This window comes from Cetorhinus maximus, chromosome 4 (assembly GCF_964194155.1).
Source record: "Cetorhinus maximus chromosome 4, sCetMax3.hap1.1, whole genome shotgun sequence".
NCBI classification, from domain to species: Eukaryota; Metazoa; Chordata; class Chondrichthyes; order Lamniformes; family Cetorhinidae; genus Cetorhinus; species Cetorhinus maximus.
Window position 1 is genome coordinate 55,678,459 of NC_135882.1, and position 12,935 is coordinate 55,691,393.

The 12,935-nt window shown below is 44.0% G+C and overlaps 1 protein-coding gene and 1 pseudogene across 1 annotated transcript in view; one reads left to right on the forward strand and one right to left on the reverse strand.

Annotated features, from left to right (window-relative positions):
• csmd3b (CUB and Sushi multiple domains 3b) overlaps nt 1-12,935 on the forward strand; it is a 2,128,577-nt gene that overhangs the window by 707,280 nt on the left and 1,408,362 nt on the right. The window lies entirely within an intron of this gene.
• Nucleotides 3,241-3,815, reverse strand: LOC144679394 (translocon-associated protein subunit alpha pseudogene; annotated as a pseudogene).

A 12,935-nucleotide genomic window follows, 5' to 3' on the forward strand; every position in this document is an offset into this window, starting at 1 on the left:
TCAGCGCTGCCAGGATGGGGGTGGGGGGAGGGCGAACACGGAAGTCCGCACGTGTGTGGGGTAGCATGCAATGACAGCTCCCAGAGGGCACCTGCTTCAGGGAGCTGAAGAATCGGGCACTGACCAATAAAGGGTTTACAAATGATATAAACATGTCCCTGCATGTGACTCAGTCACACGAAGAGGGACATGTTAAAAATGATGTGTAAAAAGTTTTTGTTTTAATTACTGCTGGAAACCTCATCCCGCCTATGGATGAAGTTTCATAATTGATCCAATTCATTCGCACCCCAACCCCCCCACAGTCAAAAATAGCATTCAACTATTTGATTAAGGGGCTTAATAGGCCTTTTAATTGTCAGTGGGCATACTGCCGACTCTCGCGTGTGCCCGCCGACTGAAATATTGCACGAGTACGCGATGACATTGGGACACTCACCCAACGTCATCACGCGTGATTTTACGCCCGATCAGGTCGAGTGCATGCTTGCCTGCAGGATGTAAAATCCTGCCACGTGTATTTACTGGTTGAAAACCGCTGATTGTATTTAAAAGACTAAAATAGACGCTGCTAAGATGGCTGCTGAGAGTCAGGTGACTTTTGTAATTTCTGCACAGACTCAGAATTATCTCGTTAATGGAAAGTTCTTAATTTAATTAGCAAATTGGGGTACCCTCCCTTGAATGCTGGAGTCAAAACCACTTGTGGAATTTAGATTTCCTATTGTCTGTGTACTTATCAAAACTCAAAATCCATGGACTCCCAAACTCTCTGTCTCCGAGTTCGGTACTTCATAAAGAGAGCTGCTGGGAAACCAGTTTATCATAAGAAGGTGTGAACAGCTATCATGCATTTCACCATTTATGTTGACAATAGAGGTATTGATCGTATGGTTGGTTACATGACCAAAACTGATTTTAGGTAACAAACCCTATTACTTCAACAACCAGGGAGAAACAAGCCAGAAGGGAAACAAACAGAATAGAAGATCCCCGAATGGACACCCTCTCTCCCTATCTCTTTCCATCAATCTTGCAAGCTCAAACTCTGTCTGCTATTTGACTATATAGGTACCACAGGCAGGTTTTATAAAAAAAGCATCAACGTTAAAGCTGTTGCTCCGAAAAAAATAAATTGATCGCTAACATCTTTAAATCGCTTCAATGCCGTATACTGAGGGGCCAACAAGCTCAGCCTAGATCCATTCATGTTATCAACTTACACAATCTGTATAATTTTAATCTTTATTGGGCTTTAAAATATTATTTAAGTTATCCTCCCACTCTAACTTATTGGTATCTGCATGTGAACTTTGAATTTGTGTGTGCGTGAAAATTGGAGCATTTTTATTATTTTTCTTAGACCAGGTTAAGAACAATAAATACTACCATCTTTTCTTTTTGAGAACTCAAGCATTCATGGATATGTGTATCTTTTATAGGCACAGTGCATAAATAGTTAATCACGCACTGAATTGGCAAGTGTATCCTTTAAAAAAAACTGTTGCGGTCAGACGAGGAATGGGAAAAGAGGGAAGCCATTCTACTCCTCCTTACCTGATCGTAACACGTGTGTGCACCTATTTTATAAGCCTGAGGTCCAATTCTCATTGTTTACTACATTTCCAAACTTTATGTCATCTGCAAACTTTGAAATTATGCCCCTAGACCCTAAGTCCAGGTTACTAATGTATTTTAAGAGGAGCAGTGGTCCTAATCCAGGCTCTGGTAAATCTGTACACTTCCCTTCAGTCTGAAAAAGAACCATTCACTACTACTCTCTGCTTTTTGTCTTACAGCCAGTTTCACGTACACAATGACACAGCCCCTTTAATCTCATTGCCTTCAATTTTCCTAACAAGCCTATTATGTGACACTTTATCAAATGCTTTTTGAAACTCCAGATGATATAATTTGGCATCCTCATAATAATCCTAGTTAGCATACATTAAAATGAGTATACTTATAGCAATTTAAATATGCTATTAGAACAATATTAAAATGGTTTATATGATCTAAATCATTTGTGTAAATGCTTACTATATTTCAGCATTAGCCTTGGCATTCTCTTCATTTATACCTTGTATATTAAAAGCTTTAAAAATATTGAAACTACACAAATTGACAGGAGAAAGGCAATTTTATCAAATTCTTACCTTTCAAGCCAAGGATTACAAATTCATCTTTAAAAAAAGAACCTTTCCAGAAAACCAGTTATAATTCAACAAAATGATTATGTACATTGTACAAATAGAGGACGCTATGTGGGTCATTAGGTTGGGTGAATCTATTTTTTAGATTCCCTGAAGAAAAAACTGATATTTTGAGGTGAGGTATTACTGTCAATTTAATCTATGTTTTGGGGACTTTCCAGTAGCTTTTCAGGGAGGTAAATCAGTGATGCACAGAATATAATGGCCATTGCAAAATTTATAGCACTTCTCCTAACATATGTAATGCCTCTCAGTGGGAAAAACACCATGGATATGTGGAAACATAACCTATATGGAAAACAAAAATAGACAATGCCATTTATTCTACTATCTGCTACTGGTCAGCTTTGAATTATTTATCCTGTTCACAAATGTGACCCACGATTTTATATGGGCACCCATACCTCCATTACCTGCAAGCGAGATGGCAGACATTCACACTGACAGCTGGGAGACAGTCTCTAACAACCATGACCTCTGGAGGCTGACTGTTTGGAAGGGCATTGGCAGAGACAAGCAGAAATGAAAAGCTCAGCTGGCCGAGAAGATGGCCCAGAGAAAACAGAGGCCAGCGAGTTGTGCACCTTCTCAGTCTTCCTCTGTAGCAAATGTGGCAGAGACTGCCATGACAGAGTGGGGGTCCTTAGCCATACCGGGCGATGTTTAACACAGAGTTTATCACCACAGTGTAAACTATCATTTTACCAGATGGAAGGCTGCCATCCGTTTCTTAACCTTTTTGCTGATGTTTTGTGGGATTTTTTGTGTTTTCTCTCCCAAAGATGGGATTTGGTTTCATGGATGCTAGTTACCCTCTAGTAGCTTACATAACTAGCCCATAATAAGGTGTGAGCCTAGACGATGAGTTGCAACTAGGTATTTAACGATATGTCACACAGCGCTAAATTCGATTGTGTCCTCATTCAATGTCCAAGTGCATTTCCCACAAAGATTACTGGGTGGTAATCGAGAGAATTAACCCTGGTTGATTTTCCCTTTGTCTGATTCCACAGTTCTCTTTACTCACTTAGGAAGTTCTGTTGATCTGGTTTAAAGTTCCTTGAAGAATTCAGCTCATATCTACATTATTGCAGTTAGATGTGCCCACCTCTGCTTTAGAAATTTATCATCTTCTCTTCCTGGACTCTAATAGGAGGCGGGTGCCAATTACAGGTAAACCAAGACTATTTAGGTACATGTGTCAGAAGATTGTTTCTCTATCCAGCCTATCTTCTCTCTTAGTTATGGTAACTGTCTGGTTGAAAACATAATGGAAAATATTACCACTGGTATCCTATAGTGAAGGTTGATTACTAATCCAAATGGTTGCCTCCCATTGTTGCACAGGAATACATTAATACTCAAATGCAGCTCAACGTTAGGACTGGACCAATGTCTTCATCTGTAGTGCTGTGAAATTCTGGATGTAGAATTGATCTACTTAAGAATAACAAAATGAGGCACCCAAAGATTCTGCAACAAGTTCTTTTTGCCCTCGTTGGTTAAACCAATAAAGAATGTCACAAATTTTAGCTGGGAAAGTTCTTGTCCCTTCACAAAAAGAACAGTTGTGTCAGCACAGGGAGAAGCATTTGGTTCCATGGATATCAAATTATCTTTGTCTTGGGTGGTTCTGCAAACTGTAGTACCCTCATCAACACCCAGCTAAACTAACTTATTGGAGAACAATTTGGGATTGAACTTTGTGCACTCCAATTTCTAAACATTTCTCTTGTACTTTGGTTGGTAATTGAAAAGAGGGGATCAAATTTTCATATATTTATGATAGTTTAAGACATAATTTAGCAATGAATTTCTTTTAGTTTGAAGTACTGATTATCATCAGTAGCTCAAATCGGTTCAGAGTTTACAATTTTGTACCTTACGGCACGTTAATTACTATGTTAGATTTTGGTTCTTTTCTCAGCAGAATTGGGAATATAATTAATGAAACTCAAACAGACAAAATGAAAAGTTGGCATGAAATTACCCACAGACATTTACATTTTTAGCATTATCTTATTCTTTACATCTGTTTAATGCTCAACAGTGACAGGAATATAGATGATTTGAAGACAAATAGTATTATTCTATCTTTTGGTCCAGTGCAATCATTTCCTTGCAAAGTGTGACAGAGAAACTTCTCACCCAGTCTTGTGCTTGTCTTCACTGAATTCCTCACATTTCAAGCAGTATTTGTACCATCTGGTGATACTTACTTTAGATATTGGGTGAAATTTTCCCAGAATTGCACTAAGTGCAGTAGCAGGCGGGTAAAATGGAGTCCTACCTGCCAACAAAAATGGTGGGTTTTCACGCCGTATCGTCCCGAGCCCGTCTCTGTCTATGCATTCCTGGGAAACACACCATTTCCATGGCGGGTGGGCTCTCATTCACCCACTTGCCATCACCCCACTGTTGCATCACACCGGCCACCATCTTTAAAAGGCATAGGAATTGAGCGCCATGGTCACTTTCACAGCCACTGGCAGTGGATATCCTCCATGTCCCCTTGGCGCTAGGTCCTGCAGTAAGTGGCAGATGTGAGCCACCAGGTCCCTAGACATGCTCAGTCATCGGTGACACTGGTTCTCAGTCATTCTGCAGGAATGGCAGGCGGTGTCTATAGACCCTGGGTGTCGCTAGGCACCGACCAGCCACGGCTCACTGTCGCTCCTGGGCATGTGCGGGAGCCCCTGCTGCCCCTTCTTCATGAGGTTGCTGCTCCTGCTTTTGCATAGCCAGGTGCCTCAGTCGCTCTTTCCTCCATCTTCTACGGTCTTTGTAGACCATCAGGCATACAGCTAGGTTACCAGGATCCATGATCCTGACGTGGTCCTCCTGCAGCATGAAAGAGAGAGAGACGTGGTTATCATGGCTGTACTTAGCACCTTTCCTGGCCCTTTGTGACTACCCCTTGATAGTTTCCGGAGTGTGCTGGTCGCCCCTCGGATGGTCAGAGATGAATATGTTGCATGGCTGCCCTGTCAACCTGTGACATGGGGGACACTGGCCCAAACCGGGATGCTGAGATTGCAAGGGGCTGTGAGCACCTCCAGCAGTGACTGCTACATGGCTAGCATTGGCAAGGAGATTGTACAACGTGTGCAATCCAACTGCACCGTGGTCCAATAAAGTAGTGGCGGACTCGAAATCTGTGCCGGAGGTATGGGGGGGGAGTGGGGCGGGGGTAAGATATGGATCACTTGTTGGCCCTTTGGTGCCTCCACGTTGCTTTCATGGGCGGGCAAGCTAGGAGCCTGACCCCAATCATATCACCGTGGCTGTGCCTGATCTGTCTTAGTTGCAGAGGCACGGTCAGTTTATACAGGTGTCCCTAACACGTGGCCATTCCCCTCACTTACCCTGCCCCCCACCTCAATTGTGTGTGCGCGGAATGCAGCACCAGGACAGCACTTGACCACCGGCCGCCCGCCACCCCCCCTTCAGCAGTTGCCTCCGAGGCTGGCCAGCACTTGCCCCCAGACACCATCCACCCCACTCAGCCGTCGCCTCTAGGGCCAGGCATCAATTGCCCCCACCTTCTGGCACCCCTGAGGCCTGGAAACAATGGGCGAGCTGTGGCGAACTCTGCTGCTCACTCAACTCAGTTCCCCCAAAGTGAAGGTCAGCAAGTTGCACGTTGCCTGCGTGCTGTTGTGAAACACGTCGGCGTGCCTTCTCATCAACGTGGACAGTCGTTACGGCGGGGTTTCAAGAGCCTGGCGGGATGGCCTTTTAATTATAAGTTAATATATTACAATTAGCTCCCCGTCGACCGATGGTGGGAACGCAGCCCGTTGTTGGCAGGCTGAGCGGACAATCACGACCTGCCTTCACACCATCGTGAAGCAGGTCACACATATTTTCTGTGCATGCCACCTATTACTCCCGCCACCAGCGGGCTTGGAAAGTTCCGCCCATTTTCTTTTTTTCAATGTGATAAAACCCCTGAAAAATCTGAAGCACATGTTATAGTATTATTGAATCATACAGCATGAAATGAGGTCATTTGGCCCAACCTGCCTGTGTCAGCTCTTTGAAAGAGCTATCCAATTACTTTCACTACTTTGCGCTGTTCCCATAGCCCTGCAGTTTTTTTTTCCTTTTTTTAAACATTTATCCAATCTCCTTTTGAAAGTCACAATTGAATTTTCTCCATTGTCATTTCAGGCAGTGCAACCCAAATTAATCCAACTTATTGCAAACAATTTGTTTTCTTCATGTACTTTCTGGTCCTTTTGTCAATTACATTATAACTGTGTCCTTTAGTTATTAACCTTTCTGCCTCCAGAAACAATTTTTCGTATTTACTGTATCAAAACCCTTCATGATTTTGAATACTTCTATTAAATATCCCTGTAGTAATTGTAAGTTAAACCATTTCTTACTGTTATGAGGATCATGTGACTGTACAGACGAATCAGCCCTAAGCGCAGGGAATATTAGGGGATGGAGCTTTTCAGCCTGGGTCTTGGAACAAGCATGTAGCCTCACCAGGAGTCTGTAAATGAAGTTAACTATTTCTTTCAAGAAACCCGTCCTGCATTCCAAGTTTATTGCAATTAGCAACGAGGATAAATAGCACTGACACAGCACCTCGCCTCATGACTGTGAGTAATTCGATATTTTGAAGGAAGAAAGAAAAGAAATATACTCACCAGCAATGCCTCACTTTGGTAGAATTGAACGTACGACTCACACGTTGAGGACTGGAATCAATACATTGAGCGATTAGGGTTCTATTTTGTAGCTAACAAAATAACAGCTGAGGAGAAACAGAAGGCAATTTTATCCTAAGTGTCTGCAGGAGCAAAACCTATAACCTAATCCATAGCTTGACGGCTCCAAATGCCCCAAATTCCAGAACCTTCACCGAGCTAGTCGACCTCATGATGGGATATTTTCAGCGTAAACCCTCTGTGATCATGCAAAGATTCAAGTTCACCCCAGTGAGTAAATCGCAATGTACATCACAAAGTTAAAACAATTAACGGAGCACTGTGACTTCGGTGATACTATAAATGACGTTGTGAGATTGTTTAGTTTGCAGCATAAGCGACGTCGCCATTCAGCACCATTTGCTTGCAGATGTTAAGGTAGACCTGAAGCGCGCCATGGAGATAATGCTAACAATGGAGAGTACTGAGGGGGACTCGCTGGCTCTGCAGAGTGTGCAACATGGAGCCGTTTTGCAGCCAGGGCGGGAACCTGCTGCCGGGCATGGCATATAGATCAGGGAGGCTACAGTGAAGCGGGACACAGTCCCTAATGCTAGAAAGCTAAAAGGAAATACTGGAAGCAGCTCACCAGTAATCCAGAAGTTAAAGTGTTACTGTTGTGGGAGAAATCATGCACCCGAAGTCTGTAGGTTTAAGGAGGCAGAATGCCACTACTGCCACAAAAAAGGCCATTTTGTTAAACAGTGCAAGATTAGATCAAGGCAGACATTCAGACAGCAGGTCAAGTTAAATGAAGTGCACAATATAGAAGAGCCAGAAGTTACTGAGGCTGACGTTTATTCACTACACAATCTGAAGGCCAGGAAAACCGAACCAAACACTGTTACACTCCAAGGAAATGGAAAGCCTCTGCTCATGGAGGTGGACACAGGAGCATCAACCACAGTGATGGGAGAACACATCTTTAAATACCTCAGAGAAGGTACCCAGCCATTGAGCTTGGAGAAAACTGCTGCTCAGTTAAAACCACATACAGGATAAACAATATAGGCGAAAGGCCTAATCGCTGTACCTGTATCATACAGGCAACAGACAGCTCAGTGGCCAATAATTGTTGTAACAGGAGAAGGACCTAGTCTTCTGGGCCGTGATTGGTTGAAAGAAATCAAATTAAACTGGTCAGAAATTTTACAGGTCAAGACAAGAAGAAATCCTGAGTTGACGAGGGAATATGATGGTGTCTTTTGGAATGAGATAGAAGGACTGAAGGACCTTCACAGGGAGCAAGGGTCCCTCAGATCAGAGTTGGTTCCACAGGAAAATCACGAGAAGAGGCTAAACAAATGCAGTGCCACTCTGAACCAGTGAAGAAACAGTTGGAAGAAAAAAACCAACAGTGTTCAATGTTCCGAGAGGAAGCCAAAAGGTACAAACAAGAGACAGAAGGATCATTTGATGGAGACCAAAGAGGCATTAGAAGAAAAAATCATGGAACTTTCCAAGATGCAAATGGTGACTCAACCCCCGAATTGAACCAATTTAAGATTTCACCTGAGAGACATTTGGCCAACTGTGAAATCAGAATGAAGGATGAGATAAAACCCTGTGACAAATCAAATCTGAAAAGACAGTAGGATAAGTATCCAGAACCCTTTGATGGGTTCTTGGTACAATCGTCTCTGAAACAGGACCTTTATCTTATCAAGTAGGAGTGGAAAACAGGATTTTTAGGAAGCAGTGAATCATCTCAGAAGTTGAGAAACCCTCCAACAACTAGTTAACCGACCTGAAACCGAAGTCAAAACTTCAACCCCTAAGGTGCCAGATTGACAAAGAATAGACATATTTGATGTCTCTGTTGAAGGAAATAATTCTGAACTGCCTTCGGGCTAGGGATGTCCCCAAAGCTGCAGTTCCTGTTCAAATCGATCCAATGGAAGAACCTCCAGTTGTAGAGTTGTGTCGCTCTACCTGAATCCAGAAACCTCCTCAAAGACTAAATTTATAATGGCATGAACTGCATATAATTGTATGCAATATTGGAGTAAGATGTTTTTGTAAATAAGAGGGTAAAACAAAATTAAAGGGGGAAAAACTTAGTAATTGTCAGTTAAACCAGTTCTTACTGTTGTAGGGAGCATGTGACCCTACAGACAAATCAGCCCTAAGCGTGGGGAATCTTGGGGGGAGGGGTGGTGGGTGGAGCTTTTTAGCCTGGGTCTTGAAACAAGCATGTAGCCTCATCAGGAGTCTGTAAATAAAGTTTACTGTTTCATCTCAAGACAATGGTCCTGCACTCCAAGTGTGTTACAATCCCCTTAACCTTCGTTATCCTATGGAGAACACCAGCTTCTTTAGTCTTGCTATCTAATTGAAGTCTTTCATCCCTGGTACCATACTAGTAAATCTACTTTAAGGCCTGTTATTTCATTGTAAATTTTAATTGTAGTTTTATTTGGCTAATCCAAATAATTATATATATAATTCATATCTTGATTTTAACCAAATTAATGCATCTTTTTGCTACTTAACATATGGAAGGAAATGTAGGCTTGAACCATTAAAGGCTATTTAACCCTGCCAGCTTGGTGTACACTGGCGAACAGGCAGTTGGATTTGCCCCAGCGACTCTTCCACCCATGTCCCGCTTTCTCCTTGCAGGCTACAATTTCAACCTGTTTTGCTGAGCAGACAAAAAGGTAGCAGAGTTCTGCTGAAAGGTCATTAAGTTTATCTCTCCACAAGTGCTGCCTGACCAGCTGAGTATTTCCAGCATTTTATGTTTTTATTTCAGATTTTGTATATCCACAGTTTTTTACTTTAATACTTTAATTAATCCTGGTGTCAGAGTCTTGTCCAACTCGCCTATTGAAAAAAGCCTCTGGTGTATTTAATCTTTATATTTGGCAAAACAAAACTAAAAAGACAATGTGAATTTAGAATAAGTTAGGTACAATTTTATGCTGGGTGTTCCAGTCACTGACAACGATGAGCTCTTTATGACAAATATTATATATTTTTAGTAACTGAGTTTGAGCAGTGTCAATCTATTTCTCAGTTGCTTTGACTCTAGAGGACTGGATGATGTTGTGGATGAGACGTTGTTCTTTGAACTCTGGGGCCTATGGTTAGTTTGAATTGTTTGGGTCTAAAGCTCATGTGAAATGAGATCCAGCAGTTGCAATGCACTTCCTAACAGACTGGAAATCCCAGTGTAAAACTTAGCCTAATTTACTCCAAATTGATGGTCTCAGTTAGAGAAACCACAACATAACTGGTATGAGAAACGGGGAAAAGGAGAAGCTTTGTTTTGCTTATAGCCTGGGAGTAATTATTATGAACACTGGAGTCTGAAAGAAAAATGTTCCATTCTCCAGCATGGTATCCATTACCTCATTATTGAAGACTACAATTAAAAAGGGTTATTTAACAAGTTAGACCACTTTTGAGCCATAGTTAGGCCATGAGACCAATGCAGGTAGTGGAAATATTCTCCATATTCAAAATACTAATTCTAGCAGACGAAATAAAATAAACTGCTTATTTAGTCAATTCAATAATGACTGTTCAATCTCATAAATTAGAACATTGAAAATGGTTCCTGTGATATGCAAATGTTGTATTACAAACGTGCAGTGGATTATTAACACCTAGGCCTGAATTTTTCAGGCAGCGGGCGGACTTGGCAGGACCAGGCGGGGGCGGTCGCAGAGCCAATTGCCACCTGCGATTGGCTCCGCGCCGCCATTTTACGCGGGCAAGCCAATTAAGGCCTGCCCAGCATAATACACGAGTGGTGGTGCTCAGCACTACCTATGCGGGCGGGGGGGGGGTGGGTGGGGGGGCGGGTGGGGGGGAGTGGGAGGAGAGGGAGAATCGGTGCCAGTGCTGGGCACGAAAGAGCGCTTCAATCTCCCTGAGGCACGGAGCTGCCTCGAGGAGATTGAATCGATATTGAAAAAATTAAATAAAAGGTCCAAAAATGTATTTAAACATGTCCCCTCATGTGGCTCTCTGTCACATGAGATGGGACATGTTTTTTGTATTTAGGAACAAATTTTATTTATTTAATAAAAGCTTCAGTGGGAAGTCTCATCCTGTTCGTGGATGCGGTTTCCTAAAAAACGTGAAGGCCGCCCAGTTTTTTCGCCTACCCGCCAACCTTAAGTTTGGACGGGCAGCGTTTAAAATAACCTTAATTAGATCCTTAATAGCCTTAATGGCCATTATCGGTATTATGAGCATTCTCCTCCTGAAAAGGAGAGAGGAGCATTGATTAGTGCAACTTGTACCTGGAAGCTCTTCGCTGCCGTCCCACCCCAACCAGAGTGGGACATTGCAGGGCTCTAGTCCCTTCTCACCCCACCAGCTGCTGCACACTCACACAAATATGCCAGGCCTGTCCCGCCCCAGCCCCCTGGCTTGGTCAAATGCAGCCTACATCACATTTGCCACCACACGGCCCAACCTTGCAAAGCAAGGAGACACAAGTACGTGGAGTGCAGAGGGAAGCAGATCGATCGGTGGCATGCCACCTGGAAGCTCCCCTCCCAGCATGTCAGCACCCTGACTTTGACATGTTTTGCAGTTCTAGCACTGCGCCTAAGTGCAGGTCCTCCAGGTTGCCCCCAAACCAGTAATGTGGGTCTCAGTGTACCACATGCTGCGGGGGCAGAGCCCATCACTTCACCACCCTCTCAGGGTGACCTCGGCATGGCCAATAACTGCTGGCCCACCCAGCGAAGGACATATGCCGTTAATGCCTCAATGCATTAACTGCACTCAGAGTTGGGGGGTGGAGGGGGGTGGCCAGGGAGGAAAGCCTACCTGCTGGGTTAAGTGACCAATGCCAACATGGTACTCACCCTTCCAGAGCGCAAAAGGTCAGTAAAACGCTTGCGGCACTGGATCTAGGTGCACCGCACCACGTCGCGGGAGCTCCCTACTTCCGCCACCTCCTCCCAGGCATGTCTGGTCATGTGGGGATGCCTCCTCCTCCAGTCCCTCGGAATGAAATCCTTAAGCACTGCTGCCACCTCCTCAAGGAGGGCAGCAAGGCAACCATCTGGGAAATGAGGGGCAGAGTGTCCCCCTGCCCTACCCTCCTGCCTGGCCCGCTCTCCAGCAGCGCTCTGGGGGAGCCCTTCTGCTGGCCATGTTTGACACACTTTGCAAGGCTGCAGGGGCACTTTTAAACAGGCCGCCAGGTCCAATGGCGACCAGGCGGTCATAGCAGTCCCGCCGCCGCCAGCCCACTCCCGCTGTCCTCGGGAGCTGCGTTTCACACTGGGCGGGCCTTAATTGGCCTGCCTGCGTAAAATGGCGGCATGGACCGGATTGCGGATGGCAATCAGGTCCGTGCCTGCTCCTGCACGGCCTGCCCGACAGGCAGAAAATTTTGACCATGGAGTTTTGCTGACTTCAAGGCATCTGTACAAACCAATTCCTCCCAGACATGAGTGCATTAGAAGGCATTCCCCCTGGAATGCAGAATGACTTGGAGAATGAACAAAGGTTGCACAGAACAGGATAGACTGTTGGAAGAGGGAAGAGACAGATGTTGAGAAGGATTCACAGCAGGAGGCTATATAAGAATATAAGGACATATGAAATAGGAGCAGGAGTAGGCCATTTGGCCCCTCAAACCTGCCCCGCCATTCAATAAGTTCATGGCTGATCTGTCCGAGGCCTCAACTATTCTTTTGTGCCGACTCCTCGTAGCCCTCAACTCCCCGATATTGCAAAAATATATCTACTTCCTCTTCAAGTACTCCCAGTGATCTAGCCTCCACAATTCTCTGGAGTAGAGAATTCCAGACACTCACTACCCCCTGAGAGAAGAAATTTACCTTTGTATCTCAGTTTTAAATGAGAGTCCCCTTATCCTGTAATTATGTCCCCTAGTTCGAGATTCCCTTTCTAGTGGAAACGTCTTCTCAACATCTAGCCTGACAAGCCCCCTCAGAATCTTGTAGGTTTCAATAAGATCATCCCTCATTCTTCTAAACTCTAAATGAATAAAGGTCTAACCTGTTTAGTC